The sequence below is a fragment of the Heloderma suspectum genome, chromosome 7, assembly GCF_057233095.1.
Source record: "Heloderma suspectum isolate Gila_16-S chromosome 7, 16-S_ref, whole genome shotgun sequence".
NCBI classification, from domain to species: domain Eukaryota; kingdom Metazoa; phylum Chordata; class Lepidosauria; order Squamata; family Helodermatidae; genus Heloderma; species Heloderma suspectum.
Genome location: NC_139464.1, coordinates 19,264,847 through 19,286,441, shown reverse-complemented (window position 1 = coordinate 19,286,441; position 21,595 = coordinate 19,264,847).

Here is a 21,595-nt window from a genome sequence, read left to right as displayed (position 1 = left end):
CTGAGGAGGAACCCCAATATTCATTTCAGATTTGAGGATGAATAGTTGCCTTGCTAGATGAGGGATCTGTTTCCAAAATGGCCAGGCATATGCCTTTGAGCACTCACAAATGAGTAATGAAAGTAGGGTGGTCACTTATAAATCACCAAAAAAGAGCACAAAAGAGGACACCAATTTGCAAAAAATAGACATATGATAATGATACAGATAATGAGAGAGAGAGAGAGAGAGAAGCTTAGAAATAATTACTATCATTTAAATAGAAATGCAGTACATAGCAGCACAGTAAGGAAGACCGTGATTAGGTGACCTGTGTATTTCCCTGCTCAGTCTGCTGTAGGGATGTATGAAAATTTCATTTCTGTTCATAAATCATGGAAACATATCCTGTTCACAATCCGAAACACGAATGTGAGCAGACGCACCTTTTTGGATAAATATCTGCAAATTCCCAAAATTTGAGATCATTTAGCTGTCAAAGCAGATGCCCACTGATAGATCTATGTACATCCTCCATGAATTTGGCTAATCCTTTTATGAGCAACTTAAGCTTTTAAATTCAAGGGTTAAATTAGCCATTGTGGGACAAAGGATGTCCTTTTATCAGACCTGAACCTACTGCCAGTGGGCTTCATCAGGTCACCCAAAGTTTAATTACTATGGGAGGTCTCTGAGGGCCAGACTAAACATTCAACTAATTACATCTAGTGTAGCTGTGGAGCCAATGGAGCCTCCCCCCACCCTCTTTTAACCCCCCGCCCACCCACCACCCCACTGGGGAGTGGAATTTCAGGAGGAAGTTGGGCAAAGGTTTAATCTCCCCCTCCTGGAGCACTGTGGTCCTGATCCAAATTGGAACCATGCTTCACAAGAATAAGGAGAACTATCATGCATAGCTTAGCAGAACATGTAAAGGGCCAAACTGCAAGTGACATGGGAGATCTATAATCAAACATTCTGGGATTTATTTTATTTATTTTTATTTATTATACTTACATCCCACCTTTCTTCCACTGTGAAATTCAAGGTGGCTACATCTCGTTCCCAGGTGATCTCCCCTCCAAGCACTGACCAGACTCAGACCTGCTTAGCTTCAGCACGGTGGCTGCCTCATGTACCTTCAGACTACGTTTGGGGATCCTTTGCTTCAGTTAAAAGTAGCCATGAGTAGAGGGCAATTTGCACTGGAGCCATGGCACTTAGTCTTCTCCCACACCATTTTTCATTATCATCATTGGACTGAAAGGGCTGTTCACAATATACAGGCCCTTCCACACACACCTCCCATCATGATAATGAGCATTTTGCTATTCCCATATAGATTACCACAGATAGAAGTTTTGTCCGATCAAACCTCATCGCAAACTCATAATAGAGACAGTTCATCTGTTTGGCAGAGAGAACTAGGAAGTTTTGAGTAATCAGGACACGAGAGACATGGAGCAGTGTACATGCATGTGTGAAATGGCACTATAATTCTTCAGACATACGATACAACTACTACAGAGTAAGTCCCATTGGAGACAGCAGGACTTGTTCCTGAGTAGAGATGTGCTCTGTACAGCAAGGAATAGGTTCTTCAAGGCAATCTCAAAGATCTCAGGCCATTTTGAATGAGTCCCAGGAGAGAAATAAGTTAATTTCTCTTTGACTTTTATTATTATTTTGTAACTAGATTAGCATTCCTCAGCGAGCCATTACCTCGATTAAAATACTAGCACGCACAGACATTCAGAACTGGCTGATTACAGGGGAAACTGCGTTGTCATGGGAGACAAAAATAGCAAGGTTTAAATGTTCTCTGAGCAAAATCAATTTTCTGCCCCATATTTCTCAGATAAATCTAAACAGATAGGTTCAGAATCACTTAAAGGCGATTGTGAAGAATCCTTTCAAAACATTTCCAGTGTCTTCAGGAGAGACTTCCCCAACTGGGTGCCTTCTAGAATGGGTTGGATTACAATTCCCATCATCCAGAAGCCGCATAGTCATCCACGGGATGATGCCAGATATGCTGGCATGGAATGATGGGAGTTGTAGTCCAGTACATTTGGAGGTTGCCAGGTTGAGGAAATCTGCGTTAGGAGGACACTCACCTCAAGCTGTATCATCCTCCCTTGGTGCAACTGGTGTATTGCAGCTTTCCCCAGACTTCCAAATGTGTTGGAATACAACTCCCATCATCAACAGCCAGCATCACCCCAAGCCAGTGTTGTAATCCAACAGGGCACCAAGTTGGTGAAGGCTGGTGAATCGGATTGGACACCAGAAGGCTGGGGATTGAGTGGGTGTGGTCATAATGTTGGAGGAGTGACTTGTGCATGCATCACTTCCCCTCATCTTTTTAGTCCTTTGGAGAGCAGGTTGGATACCTGTAAAGAGTGCTCTCTCTCTCGCTCTCTCGTTCTGTCTTAGGAGAAACAATTGGTAAAGGTGACTCCCAACTTTTACTTGATGTGCTCCCTCATGTTCTATAGCAGTGGTAGGCAACATGTTGCCATCCAGATGTTTTGGAGCACAACTCACATAAGCCTCATTCAGCATGGATGGTGGTCAGGCATTATGGGAATTGTAGTCCCACACATCTGGGGGATACCAGGTTGCCTATCCCTACTCTATAGTGTAGAATCTATACTAGTATAAAATCTATAGTCTGTATGTTCTGCATCTATACAGTATAGAATCTATACTGTATCCCTTGGTCTGTAATGTCATAGAAACATAGAATAGTAAGGTTGGAAGGGGCCTATAAGACCATCGAGTACAACCCCCTACTCAATGCAGGAATCCAAGTCAGAGCATCCCTGACAGATGGCTGTCCAGCCTCATCTTGAATGCCTCCAGTGTGGGAGAGCCCATCGCCTCCCTAGGGAATGGGTTCCGTTGTTGTATTGCTCTGACAGTCAGGAAGTTTTTCCTGAAGTTCAGCCAGAATCTGGCTTCCTGTAACTTGAGCCCATTATTCCGTGTCCTGCATTCTGGGATGATGGAGAAGAGATCCTGACCTTCCTCTCTGTGACAACTTTTCAAATACTTGAAAAGCACTATCATATCTCCCCTCAGTCTTCTCTTCTCAAGGCTAAACATGCCTGTAAACTAAAAGGGTGATGGACTGAAATACTACCTGGGATGAAGTTGCGGTCCACACATTTTCTGCTCCAGATTCTATAAGATGCCACAAACATGATTCCTATATCCATAGAGGTCCTTCAGCCTAGGCTTCACTTTCAAGTTGAAGCTGGCTGTTAATGCTCAGCAAGCAACCTGTAGTTCTGAACCCATAAAGGATGAATTATAGCCCCAAGGAAAAAAATGTCTTCTAGAATCAATAATGGGCACCATTTAATAACATCTGATGTAGAGAGAAAGTCAGAACAAAACCACGTTATAATAAAAGGGGGAGCAGGGACAACATTAAAGACCTTGAACTTAATCATAATTACTCAATTCATAAAAGAGGGGGATGTTATGAGCTTGAAGTGAAGGGACTGAAAGAAATCCACTGACTCAGCGCCCAAGTTATATGGGGGCCTTTTTAAAGCAAAACAAAAACAAAACCCCCAAATTGAATCTTTTCTAAGGAAATTCAGGTAGTGCTAAGAATATGGCACATGCTGGTGGAAACTTTCTAAATGCTTAGATGGGAGGGATTTTAAATATGAGATTATATGAAAAGAGAATAGTATAGAACTGAAAGAACAGCAAGTCCAGCCTCCTGATGTGAAGCAGCTACATCCATTCATCTGCTTCCCATAAATCAATCTTTCCTATAGTGAAGGGGTGTTGAACCTTTACGTAGGCTAAAACGGCGAATCAAAAAGGGACGCAAATAGCACCCGCTACGCTATTTGCATTCCCCTTTATTTTCACCGTCATAGTCTACGTAAATATTTACGTAGATTCAGACAGCCAAAAAGAAGTAACGCAAATGGTGGCAGCCATAGCCGCCGCCATTTGCGTACGCGGGTTTTGTGTTTTTTTTAAACCCACCCAGCCATGATAGGCTATGTAAAGATTTACGTAGCCTATCACGTCGTTGTTGTTTTTTAAAAAAACCCAGCCATGATAGGCTACGTAAATCTTTACGTAGCCTATCACATCTTTTTTTTTTTTTTACAAGACTGGAAATGGCGGCGGCGGCAGCCGGTCGGAAGACCAGCCACCGCAGCTGCCGCAGCCGCCGCCACTGGAGCCGCCGCCACCTGGAAGATCCGCCCCAGGTAAGTCTCGTCCCAGGGGGGATCCGCGGGGGGGCAGGCTGTTCCGCCACAGAGTTCGGGGGGCTGAATGCACTGGCATTCAGCCTCACCGAGATCCGTGGCGGAATTCTCTGACATCCCTATTCCCTGCACTGCCAAACATCTGGTTGGAGAAGGAAGTTCAAACCTCCTGAGTCCAGAGCATGGAAATAGAGAGATAGCAGCACTTCTCAAAGTTGGATGGCGTGGAATGCCATTCCAACTGCTTTTCAAGTGAACATAAAACCATAATCAAAAAAGGAACAGCTGCACCAAGTGAATTCCCAACAGAAGAAGTAAGGGAGAGGGAATCCTCCAGAAAAGTATCTAAGGAAGCAATCCTATGGCCTCTAGACAGTGGCTAGATGGCCATAAGATATGGTGTTATCTGGGAACCAACCTCAGAGCCTGCACTCCGAGGTTGCTTCCCGAAGAACCGACATCCCCCCACTTCCGCGCTGCCTCGGAGGCAGCATGGAACAGCCCCGTCCTCTGTGCTCACAAGTTGAGCATGGAGCAGCCAGAAGGGGGCGTGGCTGGGGGAGGGAGGCAGGGGGAGGGAGCAGGGAGAGCCGGGACAGGGAGAGCATAGTTGCCTGTATGACACATCCTATGTGTTGTACAGCAGCCGCCTTCCCCACTCCGTGCTCCTGCGGCTAGACAGCTGTCTAGCAGAAAAATCGGCTGTCTAGCAGAAAAAGCAGGGCAAGAAAAGCGCGGAGGGAACGATCCTGTCTGTGCTTCTCCTGCCCTGCTTTGGATAGGTGGTTGCCTCCAAGTTTGGAGGCAGCCACCTATCTGAATAGGATCATGCCCTAAGAGCTTGTAATTCCCATGATAAATACCCATGTCGAAACACATTGGGAGTTCAACTGGTGCAGCTGTTCCTTTTTGGATTTTGGTTTCCAGCCTTACAGCTGATTTTTCTGATCCCTGTTGGTATTGTAACCTAAAACCATCCCAGCTCATCTCAATTGATATAAAACCATTCCAGGATGCTACACAAAACAGGACTGAACTAGTATTACCAAAAGTCTGTGGTAGTGATGTTGGAGAATTCCGCCACAGACTCCAGTGGCAGAACGGGGCAATCCCCACCACCACCCAGTGGAATCCCCCTGGGACAGAGCCTACCTGGCGGTGGCGGTGGCTCCAGGTGATCTTCTGGCCGCTGCCAGGCTGCGGCTGCAAATGGGCCATGGAGCTGGCCAGGGAGGATTCCGGGGGGGGGGACGGAGCACCTCCCCCCCACTGCGGATGGCCCCAGCGGAGCCAGGTAAGTGTTTCGTACATGCCTAGTCTGTGGACCCTGGCCGGACAGCTGTTTTTGGAACTGGAGGAGGCAGGCACTTGGATAGACAGCTTACTCTTCCTCTGACAACTGAAGCTCCAAGCACAGCAAGATACCTCTCAATGCCACTTCCAGGGGGATACAAGCGGATAGGTTCTGTTGTGCTCATGTCCCCCTTGCGTGCTTCCCAGAGGCAAGGTGGGTTTTGCATGCCCTTCTCTCCCACCTCAGTACCCCCAGTCCCACCCCAGTCCCACCTCAAACCTCCCAACCAGAGGCATCTGGTTGGTCACTGTGGGAAGAGAATGCTGGACTAGATAGCCTTTCATCTGATCCAGCAAGGCTCTTCCTCATGCCTGTTATGGCCAGTTTGCCTGGGACTGAGGACAGTCTCTTGTGAGCCACCTTGCATGCCTCCTGGTGAATGAAAGAACACAAAAAGGGTGCTTTTAAAAATAAATAAATAAGAGGGCTGCCTTTACACTAAAGAAAACCCCCATAGTCCTCCCGTTGTGGAGCCTTTCCACGTTTACAGCAGGCTCCCAGACAGCGACCACTTGATTTCTGAGAGGGGAAGCTTTTAACTTTCAAGCTTCCATAGAGATCAATTAAACTGTGCCATCTAGTGGCTGTTTTAACAGTGTAACAATCTGAATTAACTAGATAGTTCATTATTTCCAGATCTTTTTGAGATGAAATAACCAGGAAATACCTCTGGATGTGCCCTGGAGGTTGACAATGTCATGGAAAGGACCTTCAAACTTCCATGAGTGAGCAATCTCAATAGCAGGATAAAAGCTCTGTGTGAAGCATCTCAAGAACTAGTCATCATGTCCTTTTTTAAAGATGTATTTGTGAGTGCCTGAATTTACCATTCTAGAAGCACTGCGCAAAACAAGCACAATCTCATGTTTGCTTTTCCTAGTTTTCCCTTTCCGTTCCTTTTCTTTTTTTTTAATGGTGCTTGTCTGCTTGTGGGTTACATTGATATCTCATTCACTCAGAGAATGGCATTTCAAGATTTTACTGTCAGGCTGTGGTTGTCAAGCGACGGGAATTCAGACAACCTATTGGGGGACTGGGGTGGGCAAGGAGAGGAGAGCATGAGAAGCTCCCCACTCGGCCTCCCACATTTGTCATCTTCCTCCACTTCGCTGCATGATCATGAAGATCACATGGCAAGATCTGTTGCTATCATAGCCGGTCAGCATTGATGGGTGCAGTGGCATGGAGTCAGAATGAGGGAGGCTTTATTAGAAAACACAAGATGAATGCACAGCTAACCGTTCTCACATGGCTAATGGTAGTGCCAGAAAGAAACCATCCCAAAAAAGAGCATGTACACCTTTGTCAAGGTCCCATCATGCCTATATCTTGACAGCCCGATCCTCCATCTCGTAAATCCAGAGAAGACTGGCTATTTAGACAGATGCAGTGGAGGCTGGTGCCTCCAATTTCGGTGGGGTTGTGAACCCATTCTGGGTTTCAGTCAGAACCAGCCTGATCTCTAAAGGAGCTGTCCAAGGTCCAAGATTAGGCACCTTAGATGGCTCCTTTAGAATTCTCTTCTGGTTCTGACTGAAACCCAGAATGGATTTACAGCCCCACTAGAACCGGAGCCATCAGCCTCCACTGGACATATGGCTTTCATTAATCTGGAAATAAACAAGAAAACAAAAAAGTCACAACTAAGGCTGCAACTCTGCACACAGTTACCTGCAGTGATGTAGTGCAGCCGGGGCTCATGGGGATGCAGCGCCAGCACTTTTTTATTGGCAGAGATGCTACCATCTATGCCCTCCCTGAGCATTCCCTGTTCCCCCTGCAATTCTCACAGTAGCTGGGAGGACATGACTTTTCTCAGCAACAATACATTCTTCCTTATTGTAATATAAAGTATTTTGGGGTGGCTTGGTCTTGAATGCGCAATTAAGAGCCATGATGAACTTTACAAAGGCCCTGGTGGAGATGAAAATTGCTAGAACTGGTTTGTTGATATGGGTCGACACAGTTGCCCTCATTTTGGGACTCTCCTTGGGGCATGGCAGTGGGGACTGTCGTGATGAGGGCCTGCAATTCCAACTTTACCAATGCACCACTGGTTACCTGGGAGTAAGTCTTATTAATATGAGTAGACACAGAATCCTGGAACTTTAGAATAAGGATGGGTGAACTCACCCAAGTCTGCGATGCACACCACTCGCCGGACCCCTGCTGGCTGTTTGACCCTGCTTGCCACATGTGGAGAGCTGCTGGGTGGCCTGCGGGCACCCAGCGAGTGGGGTGGCATCCCATTCCCACTCCTCCGCTGAGCCACCATTCTGACCAAAATGGCGGCTCGCCCTTCTCCATAAAGGCCAATTTTGGGTAAAGGGCAGCCATAAAGAGGCCCATTTACCCAACATTATAGGCATTAAGGGTCAAAATAGACCATTTATGCCTGTAATGTTGTGTAAATGGGCCTCTTTATGGCCGCCATTTACATAAAATTGGCCTTTGCGGAAAAGGCTGAGCCACCACTTTGTACAGAATGGCAGCTTGCCAGAGCAATGAACCCTACTGTCCTTGCCCAACTGAGTGTGCACCAAGTCAGGCAAGCACAGAAGTCCATGGACTCCAGTCCAGGGGGGGGGGGGCTGAGCTGGCAGTAATCCACCAAGCTCGAGCCTCCAACCAGACTCTGCCGCCATCCCTACTTTAGAGCTGGAAGGGTCTTTGGAGGATATCTGGTCCAACCTCCTTGTCCATGCTGGATCAACAATGCAGGATGCAACTACAGCAGCTCTGACAGATGACCATCCAACTTCTCCTCAAATACCTCTAGCAAGGGAGAGCCCACCACCACCTGAGTCCGGTGGAGGCTGATGGCTCCTATTTGTGAGCCAAAATTCTAAAGAAGCTATGCAAGGTGCTGAACCCTATCCTTAAACTAGGTTCAGCACCTTGGATACCTCCCTTAGAGTTCTGACTGTTTCTGACTGAAACTCAGAATGGATTTACAGCCCCACCACAACTGGAACCACCAGCCTCCACTGCCTGAGGCAGCCAGTTCCACTGTCAAATCGCTGTTACTGTTCATACGTTTCTCCTGCTGTTTAAGCAGCATCTGCTTCCTTGCCATTTCCACCTGTTACGTCCATTCCTGCCCTCTGGAGCAACAAGCATAGGATTGCACTGTATACCTCTTTGAAAGCTACAGAATGTGACTTAGTTGTGAGTAAAGTCCTGTTGAATTTAAAAGGACTTAATGCCTAGTTTTCACTAAGCTGGTAAACCTGGGCCACTTCAGAAAGGGGGGTGGTGTCCCATGGTTGAATGCTCCTTCATAAATCCTTCTGCATAGAAAACTAGATGTCAGAGAGAAATATTTTAGCTTAGGCTTCTCCTTCACCTGCCCATTAACATATCTAAGTGCAAAGATTCTTTTATCATGGGAAATTAAATCTCTTTTTTTGCAGGGAGGTGGGGTGGACATGGCAATTCCCATAGGTCCCACATATATTCTGATGCAGATTCCTGCCACTGCCCCCACCCCCCTGCCTCGCCCCCACATGCCTATTTACTTTTTAAAAAGCTATTCACACAATTGCTAATTGCATGAATGGAATCACATAGGGATGTGCGAACTCACCCCCATCCAGGTTCTCCAGATGCCCTCCCAGCCCCTGCCCCCACTCACTGGTCCCTGGACCATGCTCAAGCCCCTCCCACGCTCAGCGAGGAGCCTGCACGCACCCCAGTGGCCTTGTCGAGCTCCGCGGTCACCATTTTTTTGAAAAATAAAATGGCAATTGCAAAAATGCACATGTTTTTGTATGTGCTAAAATGTGCATTTTGTGAATGCACACATTCGCATATGTGAAAATGTGCATTTTGTGAATGCACATATTTTTGTGTGCACAGAACGAGCATTTTTTCAAAAATGTGCATTTTTGCACATCTGCAAATGTGCACATTTTTGCGATCGCCTTTTTTTTTCTCAAAAAAGTGGCGACCGTGAAGCTCGACGAGGCCACCAGGGTGAGTGCAGGCCATTCTCCAAGGGCAGGCAGGGGTCGAGCAAGTGGGGCTCTGGAGTGTGTGGGGGGACAGTTCCACCAGATTCCCAGACTGAATTGGGTGCCTGTGCCATCCCTAGCATCACATTTACTGTACCTGGGGAGATAGTGACTGGTCTAAGGTGCAGAGTGGTAGGTGGCAGTATTGCAACTGAAACTTTCCCCACGACCTGAGTTCGATCCCAGCAGAAGCCAGGTCCCAGGTAGCCGGCTCAGGTTGACTCAGCCTTCCATCCTTCCAAGATCAGTAAAATGAGTACCCAGCTTGCTGGGGGAAAGGTAGCCATGACTGGGGAAGGCAATGGCAAACCACCCCGCTACAGTCTGCCATGAAAACACCAGCAAAAGCAGTGTCCCTCTAGGAGTCAGCAATGACTCGGTGTTTGCACAGGAGGAACCTTTCCTTTCCTTTCCTTTCCTTTCCTTTCCTAAGGTCATCCAGTAAGCCTTGTTATTCAGGCCCAAACAGCATGTTACAGGGACATGTGTGGATACCACCAACCTCACATTTACCACTGTACCTCCACAGTAGTGCACTGCTGAAAACAATGCATAGCTTCATCTAACATGTTTTCCCTCTCTCCCACCATCTTGACATCCAATGACAAGAGTGGAGAAATGCTAACATGATGCCATCACCACACATGATTTTTCGCTATGCAGTAGATCAGCCTCCCCAACATGGCACCCTCCAGAAGTATTGGACAGCACTTCCCATAATTCCATGCTGGCAGGAAATTATGGGAGTTGCTGCCTGACACATCTGGAGGGTAGCAGTTTGGTGATAGCTGAATGAGAACAACAGCTTCTCTTGAAACCCTAAGAACTGAGGGGTAGGATAAAAATGTTCAAAATAAATGAAAAAATAAACAGCACCTTCCCATCTCCTGGGGCTGAGTGGGGATTTGAACCCAAGTTCTGTACCTGACCCTCAGGCAGTGAGCTCCACATTGCAGTTCTATAGCTAAACATGTGTCAATATCTAAAGTACTCTGTTGCTTGCAGTGATTGTATTGAGTTGAGTGTGCTGTGCACCAAGGTAGAACAGGAACACACCCCACCATTTCTCCACAATGCACAGAGATTCCTTGGCAGATGTGGAAATCATTGGCTGAAAGCCAACTATCCGAGAACAACAGTCTATTCTAATTCTGTATGTTCACAAACTTGCTGCTACCAGTGTCTGCCAACCTGTGATGGTGAGCTAAAAGTTGATGAAAGATGTTCTTGTTGCGCTATCTCTCTCTCTCTCTCTCTCTCTCTCACTTACTCTCTTTCTCTCTCTCTCTCCAGCTGTCAACCCACTCTGGAGTTAATATTTTCTTCCTTGGTGGGGAGCAGCATGTCTCCACATATCAACAGCAGTGGCATTTGCCCCTGGGAGCGCAGAGAGAAATAATCCATGAAGTTCCCATCACCCTGTAAAGCAGTAACATCTGTGGGAGACCCCAGAGCTTTGCTGGTGGAATTCGGCTGCATAAAAGCCTACCATTCTCAGCTGCACTCTCATTAAAGAATCAATGTGAACTATTATCAGAGCTTTCTAAGGGACACACACACAAGCCATTCAGATCTGCAAGGGGAAAAATGTATAATCCATTTCAGTCTTAAAGATTTTCCAAATTGACATTCTATCACACTGATGCAACGACTATGTAGAGATAGTGGTTTGGGTTTTTTATTATAATTCTCAAGGACAGATGAAGGTGGGAGCTGCCAAATGTGGGGATGGACACCACCACCACCCATAAAAACCACACACCCCAACACGCATAGGAACATAGGAAGAACATAAGAAATTATGCACAGTGTGGAGAATGTGGATAGGAAGACATTTTTCTCCCTCTCTCATAATCCTAGAACCCAATGGGGTCATCCCATGAAGCTAATTGGTGGGAGATTCAGGACAGATAAAAGGAAGTCCTTCACATGGCACATAGTTAAACTATGGAATTCGCTACCACAAGACATAAAGATGGTCAGCAATTTGGGTGGCTTTTAAAGGGGGTTCAACAAATGTAGCTTGGGATACTTCTAGACCTCTGGTACCGGAGGTAGCACATAGCCAGCAAGACTAGTAGCCATCAATAGCCTTCTCCTCTGTGAATTTGTCCCACTCCCTTTTAAAGCCATCCAAACTGGTGGCCATCACTACATCCTGTCACTGTGGTAGCAAGTTCCATAGTTTAAGTATGCGCTGTGTGAAGAAGAAGAGGAAGAGAAGCCTATGTGATACCATGCCAAGGGTGCCGAATCTCAAGACCCAGAGGCCACATCCAGCATTCCTCGTGTCCCAGGAATCCAGCCCTCTGGGGTTCCCCAGATTGCGAGGCCTGCTTCCCCTGGCCCTATCCTTTCCCCAACCACTGACCATATGGGGGTTTCCTGACTTTTGCACAGTTTTCCCCCCATTCTAAAAGGGGGGAAGGAAATACCTCTCCTTAAAGCTCTTTAAGTAGCTCTTTAAGCTAAACGATTCTGGTATTTTTGACCCTGCTTGTTTTGTCATTAGCCCTGCCCACCACTGGAATGCAGCCCTCAAGAGCTTATCCAAAATGGAATTCAGTCCATGGGCTGAAAGAGGTTCCACACTCCTGCTCTATGCAAACTCCATTGGTTCAGCCCACCTGTCTGCCAAACAGAGCACAGAAATCACCTAACATTAAATGACCAAGGCTGGAGACAATTTTTTTTTTCAAGAGAACTAAAGATGCACATGCGTGTGCACATGTGTGTGTATATACGTATGTATGTATGTATGTATGTGTGTGTGTGTATATATATATATATATATATGTATATACACATACATACACACACATTGTTCCCCATTTTGTGCATGCTCAACTCACAACCATCTCTGGCCAAACAGCTGATGCAGAGTTTTTTACAGTGCTTCAAGAACCTGCAAAATGTATTTGAGCAGAGAGAATAATGTGACAACAGAAATGAGTATGGGCAATGAAACCTTGAACATGCCACTTTCAGTGCTCTTAAAAACTTTTGTCTGTCTTCACCCTAATTATTTACAGAGCTTTTTCAAGACAAAGTGAAGCTCTCCACCCTACAAGTCCACTCCTCCGCGCTCCAACCTGTGGAGATCCCTGTTCTCTCATTGTCCATTGATTATATGCTTTCGGCGCAGGCTATAATTTCTGAGCTCCTGGGCTTAAAATAAATTTAGAGCTTTTTTGGTGTGTCATACGCTTCTTCGCACTCTGCCTCTTCTCCCCCCCCCACGTACCTAATCCTGCAAATTCCTTGAAATATTTCCAATCCAGAACCTTCTGTTTACTCTCTGTTAATGCAGCATGTAAGTCACATTAATATTAATGAGAGTTACTGAGTGACTTAACATCCATGCATCCAACAGGGGAATAGCTGTTTCTTAATGGCTTCCTCTCCGGGATATATAATCACATGTTTCATTTTGCAAGCAACAAAAGTCTGATTGTAAGCATTGTTGTCAAACAAGATACTAAAGCCCTGGAGAAACACATAACTTTGCAGCTGCACACATTTCAGAAAGCAGCAAATAAGAGCCACAAAGCAACACACAGTTAAGTCCACTGAAATCACATTTTGATCACATTTTGCTTTAACTTGGATCCAGCCCAAAGTTGTTTAGGGAATCCTCTTTTTCACAGGAAATATTTTACAGCCCTGTCCATATGGCCACACCTCTGTTACAATCAGCGCTGGCCCTACCATTAGATAGAGTGAGGCAGCTGCCTCAGGCAACTGATTTTTGGCTGGGCTGGAATCAAGAAGAAGCCAAATGTTGTTGTGTTTTTACTGCCAGGGACGGAGAGAGGGGCCTGTGGGATTTTCTGCCTCATGTGCTGACTTTGCCCCTTGAGTCTTGACAAAGGGTGATCACTTGTGTATCACCGAAAAAGAAGACAAAAGGGGACATTGATTTGCTAATAGATACAAATGTAAATATAATTACTATCTCATCCTAGTGAGGAAGTCTGTGACCAGGTGACCTGTATACCTACTTGTTCTGCTGACAAGGTACTAAATGTTGATGGGCACATTTCAAGTCTCTCTTCTTGGGGTTCTTTATCTTTAAACTGGACTTGGACTGGAGTTGGACTTCCAATAAAGGACACCTTCAAATGGAGGCCTGTCCTCTGTAAAATAAGAAATGTGGCCATCCTGGACTTTAGTGGGATGGAGCACCATTTAAGAACATAAGACCATAGGAAGAGCCATGCTGGATCAGACCAAGAGTCCATCTAGTCCAGCATTCTGTTCACACAGTGGCCAACCAGGTGTCAACTGGGAACCTTCAAGCAGGATGTGAGTGCAACAGCAACCTCCTGCCCATGTTCCCCAGCAACTGGTATATATAGGCATACTGCCTCTGATACTGAAGGTAGCACAAAGCCATCAGGACTAGTAGCCATTGATATCCTTTTCCTCCAGGAATTTATTTAACCCCCTTTTAAAGCCATCCAAATTGGTGGCCATCCATCAGTACATCCTGTGGTAGCGAGTTCCATAGGACTTTGGTGGGATGGAGCACCATTTAAGTACATAAGAAGAGCCCTGCTGGATCAGACCAAGGGTCCATCTAGTCCAGCATTCTGTTCACACAGTGGCCAACTGGCTGCCCATGGGAAACCCACAAGCAGGACAGGAGGGCAACAGCACCCTCCTGCCCATGTTCTCCAGCAACCAGTGTACATGAGCATACTGCCTCTGATACTGAAGGTAGCACATAGCCATCAGGACTAGGAGCCATCATCAGTAGCCTTCTCCTGCAGGAATTTGTCCCCTTTTAAAGCCATCCAAACTGGTGGCCATCACTACTATTTATTGCATTTCTATACTGCCTTATAGCTGAAGCTCTCTGGGTGGTTTACAGAAGTTAAAACATTAAAATACAATATACAAAGTTTAAAAGCCACTTACATAAAAGCACACAGACAATATACACAAACAACACATAACTAAAAACAACTTTGAACAGTCTGTCATAACTAAAGACACATCCAGGACCAATGAAAACTCATCATGTGCTGCCAAATGCCTGGGGAAAGAGATTAGTCTTAACCTGGTGCTGAAAAGATAACAATCTTAGCACCAGGCAGACCTTTTTAGGAAGCTTGTTCCACTGCTGCGGGGCCACCACTGAAAAGGCCCTCTCCCTCATTTCTGCCTTTTGAGCTTCCCTCAGAGGAGGCACCTGGAGGAGGACCTTAGATGCTGAACGTAGAGTACAGATAGGCTCATTTTGGGAGAGGCATGCCATCAGGTATTGCAGTTCCAAGCCCTGTAGGGCTTTATAGGTTAAAACTGGCACCTTGAATTGAGCTCGGAAGCATACAGGAAGCCAGTACAAGTGGGCCAGAGTTGGTCTTATGTGTGTGGACCTTCTAGTCCCAGTTATCAATCTGGCCACTGCATTTTGAATGAGCTGCAGCTTCTGAACCATTTTCAAAGGTAGCCCCAGGTAGAGTGCATTGCAGTAATCTAACTTGGAGGTTACCAGAGCATAGACAACTGAAGCCAGATAATCCCTGTCCAGATAGGGGCATAGCTGGGCCACCAAGCAAAGTTGGTAGAAGGCATTCCATGCCACTGAGGCCACCTAAGCCTCAAGTGACAAAGATGGTTCCAGGGGAAGTGCAAACCCATCCAGAACAGGTTAAGCACCCTCCATCTGGTCAGCAGAACCACCCACTAACAGCAACTCAGTCTTGTCTAGGTTGAGCTTCAGTTTATTAGCCCTCATCCAGTCCATTGTTGCATCCAGGCACTACTACATCTTGTGGCAGTGAATTCCATTTGCTGTTCACCTCCGGCAGCGAAATGTCTTGGTTACACTCCTTAGCATCTTGTTCCTTAATGTTGCTTAATATTTATTTATTTATTTATTTCATTTCTATACCGCCCAATAGCCGAAGCTCTCTGGGCGGTTCACAGAAATTAAAACCAAACAACACACAATAAAACAATTTAAAATATATAGATTTATTCTATCGTTTTAGGCTGCAATCCTATGGTCCCTGGGAGAGCATCCTAGAGTCCATAGGATACTTGCCCCTCTATAGGAAGAAAGGGAGGCCTGCTCATGGAGATCATCCCTGGAGCTTTCCACTGCCCCACCTAAGCCCTTCCAGCTTGCACAGGAGTTCTAAAACACAGCAGACAAATAAAACAAGTACAATAAACAAATAATATAAAAATGGCAGGGCAGCAGCAAATTCAATGTTTAAACTGGAGATTAAAAATTACAGGGGTTATTTGCCAAAGACGTAGTGATCTTCTGACCTGTTTTTCTTAAACTCCATTTTGCTGCTGCTCTGCCATTCTTATTCTTATTTCATTTATTGCACTGGTTTCATTTGCTTGCTGTATTTTAAAAGTGCCTTTGGAAGTCATTCTAGGACTCCCTATGGGAGACTGAATAACAGGGTACCAAATGCCAAAACAAACACTGCTGCATCTGACCATGATTGCATTCAATTCAGGGGATGAATATTATATCAACCTACAGCAGGGGTGTCAAACCTCAGGCCCACGGGACCCAGGGTCCTCATCTGGCCCTCTGGGGCTCCCTGTAGTGCCACATCCCTTTCCCCTGACTGCCAGTCATTTGGTGGTTTCCTGGATTTTGCATGTTTTTTCTAGGGGTGCACGAAACCCACCTACCTGGTCTCGCAGCTTTTCGCGGTGGGGGGGAGGCGCTTTGCTGCTCTTCCCCCAAAGTTCAGGCCGGGGGGGGAGGCTTCCCGCCTCGCCTGGCCGAAATTCAGGCCGGGGAGGAGGCGCCTCGCCTTGCCCGGCCGCGAAATTAAAAGTTAAAAAAAAAAACCGCCCCCATGATAGGCTACGTGACGATTTACGTAGCCTATCATGGCTGACTTTGCAAATCTAGCCGTGATAGGCTACGTTAATCGTCACATAGCCTATCACGGGGGCGGGGGGGGGTTAGTTTTATTGGAATGGTGGCGGCGGCAGCCGGTCGAAAGATCGGCTGCCGCCCCCGCCCCTGACGAAGACCCGACGAACCGCCGCCAGGACCTGCCGCCGGGAGGGACATTCGGCAAAGGTAAGTCCCGTCCCGGGGGGGGGCGCGGGGGGCGGGGGGGGTAGAGAATTTCTCCCCGAAACTTTTTTCACACATTCTATAAGCTTGATCTGCCTCTTCTAAGCCTTAGTTACTTTTCCTTCCAACCTCCAGGAAAGTTAAAATTGCACTCTGATTAGGGTGCATTTGTTTGTCTTTCTGAAGTGTGTTTGGAGGGGAGTCACATATCACCAAATTCAGAGGACAAAGAAGATTTTGGATGGTGACTCCTACCAGAGGAGGCTGATGGCTCTGATGTCAGTGGGGCAGTGAATCCGCTCTGGGTTTCAATCAGAACCAGTCAGAACTCTAAAGGTGCTTTGCACCTTAGATAGCTCCTTTAGAGTTCTGACTGAAACCCAGAACAGGTTTAATGCCCCACTGACATCAGAGCCACCAGCCTCCACTGACCCTACATTGAAGAAATTAGGGCTTCTCTGTATGCTTTCAGATTTACCCAGAGTTGCTCATCATTTTGCCTGGGATAAGATCTGAATAGCAATATCAAAAAACATTTGATTTAGCCATTGCCACCCACACAAAATGGTTATGGTTGCAGCGCTTTGCCTCTGTAAGCCAGGCTAAACTGAGTACACACAGTATAAATTGGATGCCCTGTATTAAAAATTCCCTATAGCAGATGACTCAACTGGCATGAAAAAGTTCATCCTTTGCCAGGGAGTAGCACATGGCCATTTTCTGTTCCAAGCCCAAGGAAATATTGTGACATCTCAAATATTATGTTAACTGGTGGCTGCTGGTAAAATAGAGGGGGGGTGTTATTTTTACTAGCTCCCACTGCACTAAACAGACACCCTGCTTAATTTAATGATCAATCAAAAGAGATTCCTCGAGAACAAGCACAATTTGCCTTCATAGCTCACCCCAGTAAAATGACTGGCAGTATCAGTCATTGATATGGAAATCTTGGCTGCACAGGCTCTAGAGATATGAGACATGTACATTGCAAGCCCTGGTAATGGAACATTGTCTAGATAAAGGTTGGCCTGGGTGCAGATGTCACTTCAGTAGAGCATCTGCTTGGGACTGGTTAATGTCTGTGAACTCTATCCCTGAAGGTTGTTCAAGGGAAAGGAGCTTTAACTAGCGCTCCCAACAACCAGACACTGGTGCCTTCCCTTTGCACCTCCAGGGCTGTGTTCCTGCCCCAAGCAATGCCAGCTGAATTGTGTTCCTCAAGACCACCATGTTGTTGGGGCAGAAAACCGTGGGGTTAAAAAGAGTGGTTTTGTGGCCCAGACCCCCTCTGTGCCTTGCACTTAAGTTTCTGAGGCAAGTGACTTTTCTTTTAGCCTCACCACTTTGCCTTCTGGTGACTGGACATGGCTTATGGGAAGTGGGGGAGGGATTTGTGACTGGACATGCCAACCATGGCAGCAATTTTGTGAATGGGCAAGCCCTTCCCATGCTAGCCATGACACTCTCAGCCCATGACACTCTCAAACCTCCAAATGTGCCCAGTGACCCCAAGAGGTTGGGGATCCGTCCTCTAGACTGTATTCCTAGCCTTCCCACCTGACTTAGCATTGAGTCAGCTGACCACCAAGGACCAATCCAGTTCTACCTAGCAGGCCCAGCCTTAGCGGTCAGCACTGTGGGGCATTTGCTGACAGCCCAAATCCAAGAGAGGGCCCACCATCCCGGTGCCCCTCCCTTTCCCTTTCCTCGAGGCAGGTGGGCACCAGCAGCAGCAAAAAAAATGCCAGTCTAACCAGGAAGCACTGCTGCTGGAGCTCCCCATTTTCATTCCCTCACAATGCTTGCTAGCACATGCCTGCCTCCATGTAAAGGAAAGGGAGTCATAGAATCATAGACTCATAGAATAGTAGGGTTGGAGGGGGCCTATAAGACCATCGAGTCCACTCCAACCCCCTGATCAGTGCAGGAGTCCAAGTCAGAGCATCCCTGACAGATGGCTGTCCAGCCTCATCTTGAATGCCTCCAGTGCGGGAGAGCCCACCACCTCCCTAGGTAATGTGTTCCATTGTCATATTGCTCTAACAATTAGGAAGTTTTTCCTGATGTTCAGCTGGAATCTGGCTTCCTGTAACTTGAGCCCATTCTTCCGTGTCCTGCACTCTGGCATGATCAAGAAGAGATACTGGCCTTCCTCTCTGTGACAACCTTTCAAGTACTTGAAGAGTGCTATCATATCTCCCCTCAGTCCTCTTCTCAAGGCTAAATATGCCCAGTTCTTTCAGTCTCTCTTCATAGGGCTTTGTTTCCAGTCCCCTGATCATCTTTGAGATGACGAGATGATGGCTTGTGGGGAGACGGGGTGAGTATAGTAATCTCTGCTTAGGAAGGGGGCTTCTGCCTCTGCCACCCAGGAAGGGGACTTGCTGGTTCCACCTTCCCCTTTGTCACCCAGGAAGGAAGCCCCATCCGATCCCCATTGCCTGAGAGAGGGGGACTTTGCCACTGTTCCCCCCACCACCACCAGGGATGGGCATTATGGCTGCCATGACTGCCCCACCTATGGGGGCTGATGAGGATCCTGCCGCACTGGCCCTGTCACCTGGCCTTACAACACCCTAGACTCAGAAGTCATTGTCCAGTCTGAGCAACATCTCCCACCATTGGGTGGGGTCCTTGTCTCAGCTCCTGTTCCCTGCCCTCATGCTGCTGCTTCCTGAACTTTACCTCAGGCCTGCCTCAGGTTATGCTGCCTGCTTCTGGCACTTCTGATCTTTGGCTGCTGCTTTCCCCACATGATCTCTGCCTGCCCCCCACCTCGGTTAGCTGCATCTGGTCCCATTGGGCTGAGAGCTGGCACACACTCACACACCAGAGCTGGAGACCTGACCAGTTGGGGCACGAACCCAGCGGATCCTGACAGAGAGAGAGCTAAACAGGACAGCCCAGGAAGCCTCTTCTATTTCTTTGATTCTAATGTTTGAACTTGACCAGACAGATGAATTGGCAGTGAGATCCTCCTTTGTTCTGCTGTTTCTCTTGGCTTAGAGCATTCCGAGCTAATAGGAAAATGATATTGGTACTGTAACCTTTGAGGGCTGGAATGCAATGTCTGTTTTTAGGGTGATGCAGCTTTGGTATTTGTACCACATGTCTTAATCTATTGATAGATTAAGACCCCCTGTTCAGAGGTTTGTTTTTTTTCTTTTCAAGGTAATTTCTGACTCCCAACTGTGGGTCGCCAACATTGTTACCACCGTCCACATGTTTTGACATCACTTTTTGGCAGAATCAGCATTCTGGTCAGAGTGACTTTTGAGAATTTGCGGATTTTTCCCACTTCTTCATTTTAGCCTATAAACAAAATCTCCTGTTCTATCAAACCCCTTTGCCCTTTTTCTCTTGCCTGGGTTTCCACTGGTGAGCTGTTTCTTGCAATTGCAAACTTTGTTGTAATGTTTAACTCAAATCTTCCTCTTTATAGTTTAAAACTGTTTCTTCTTTTCTATGCCTGACCCTGTCAACATGAATTTCTGCATGTTATAGGTATAGAAAAAGTGAACACGCTCTTTAGAAGGGTTTTTTTCCCTTTATTTCATTTTTTTATTACATTTCTATACCGCCCAATAGCCAAAACCCTCTGGGCGGTTCACAACAATTAAAACCATAAAATACAACATGGTAAAATACAATATAAATGTTTAAAATGTAGTTTAAACTACAGTATGAAATAAAAATAAAAAAAATAAAACCTAGCAGCAATGCAAAGATTTAAAATAAGCAGGCTAAGAGCTCTGGGGAGGTTTAATGAGCCTACTGAAAGAACAACAAACGATTTGTTAAACAGATAAATTTCCTAAATTTATGAGAACTGGATGCCAGCTATAAAGGCTGAATTAAGAGCTACCTGGTCTTGTCCTGGAAACAGTATAGTCATTGAACTGTACTCATTTAGGCTGTATTCCTATACCAAATTACCTGGGAGTAAGTCCCCTGAACTCAATAGGACTTACTTCTGAGTAGACATGCATAGGATTGCACTATAAGCCTGCCATCTTATGTCCACTTATCTTGCAGTAAGTCCCATTGAAAACAGTGGGACCATTGAAGACAGTGGGAATTACTTTAACTAAACATGTAGGATTGTGCAGCATTTACCTGGCTGTGTTGCTACATTTATTTTCATAGCCTTTTCCCCAAAGAAATTCACCAGGATTTGATGTATCTAATTATAGAATCGCACCATTCTATTGTATTCTAGAATGTTTCTTTCTTCAAGCCTAACCTGATTGCTTCCCAGAATTCTGTTTTGTTTGTCAGTGATACATTTCATACAGGCAGGTTTGATGACAATTAGGTGAAGCATTAAGTGGGTAAGAAAAAGCAAATGCCATGCAAGTGCTGACCAGTAGAACTATCTGATGCTAGGCTCATCCCATCTTTGTATAACCACCCAATTTCTTCCCAAATCCCAGGTAAATTTATCCTGCCCTGTTTTATGACCATATTATTGATGGCTGACTTTTTGAACATCCTATAAGCTGCCTTTAATACATTTTAATTGAATATCAGGGTACAAATATTTAATTTCCCCTTAACCAGGGGTAGGAAACCTTCAGCCAGTGGGCCAGATGGGCCGCCGCCTCCGCCACCACCACCACCACCACCATCCAGCCTGCCTCTCTCAACCTCACCCACTCTCTTGGCCTGTCCCCAGCAGCCCTGTTTTCCCCACTTCACAGCTGTTTCCTGCAGATCAGCTGAGTAGAACAAAGGTGAGAGACTGTGGGAAGGGGAGGTTTCAGCTTACTTCCCCCACTACTTAGCTGATCCATGGGAAACAGTTGAGACGCAGAGGAAATGGAGGTATGGGGAGTCAGGACTGAGCTGGCAAAGGACTTAAACCCTTCATAGCCCATGACCAACATACCTCAGAGACCACCATGACTTATATGAGTCCAGCCACTACCTACATTATGTGGGTTGGATC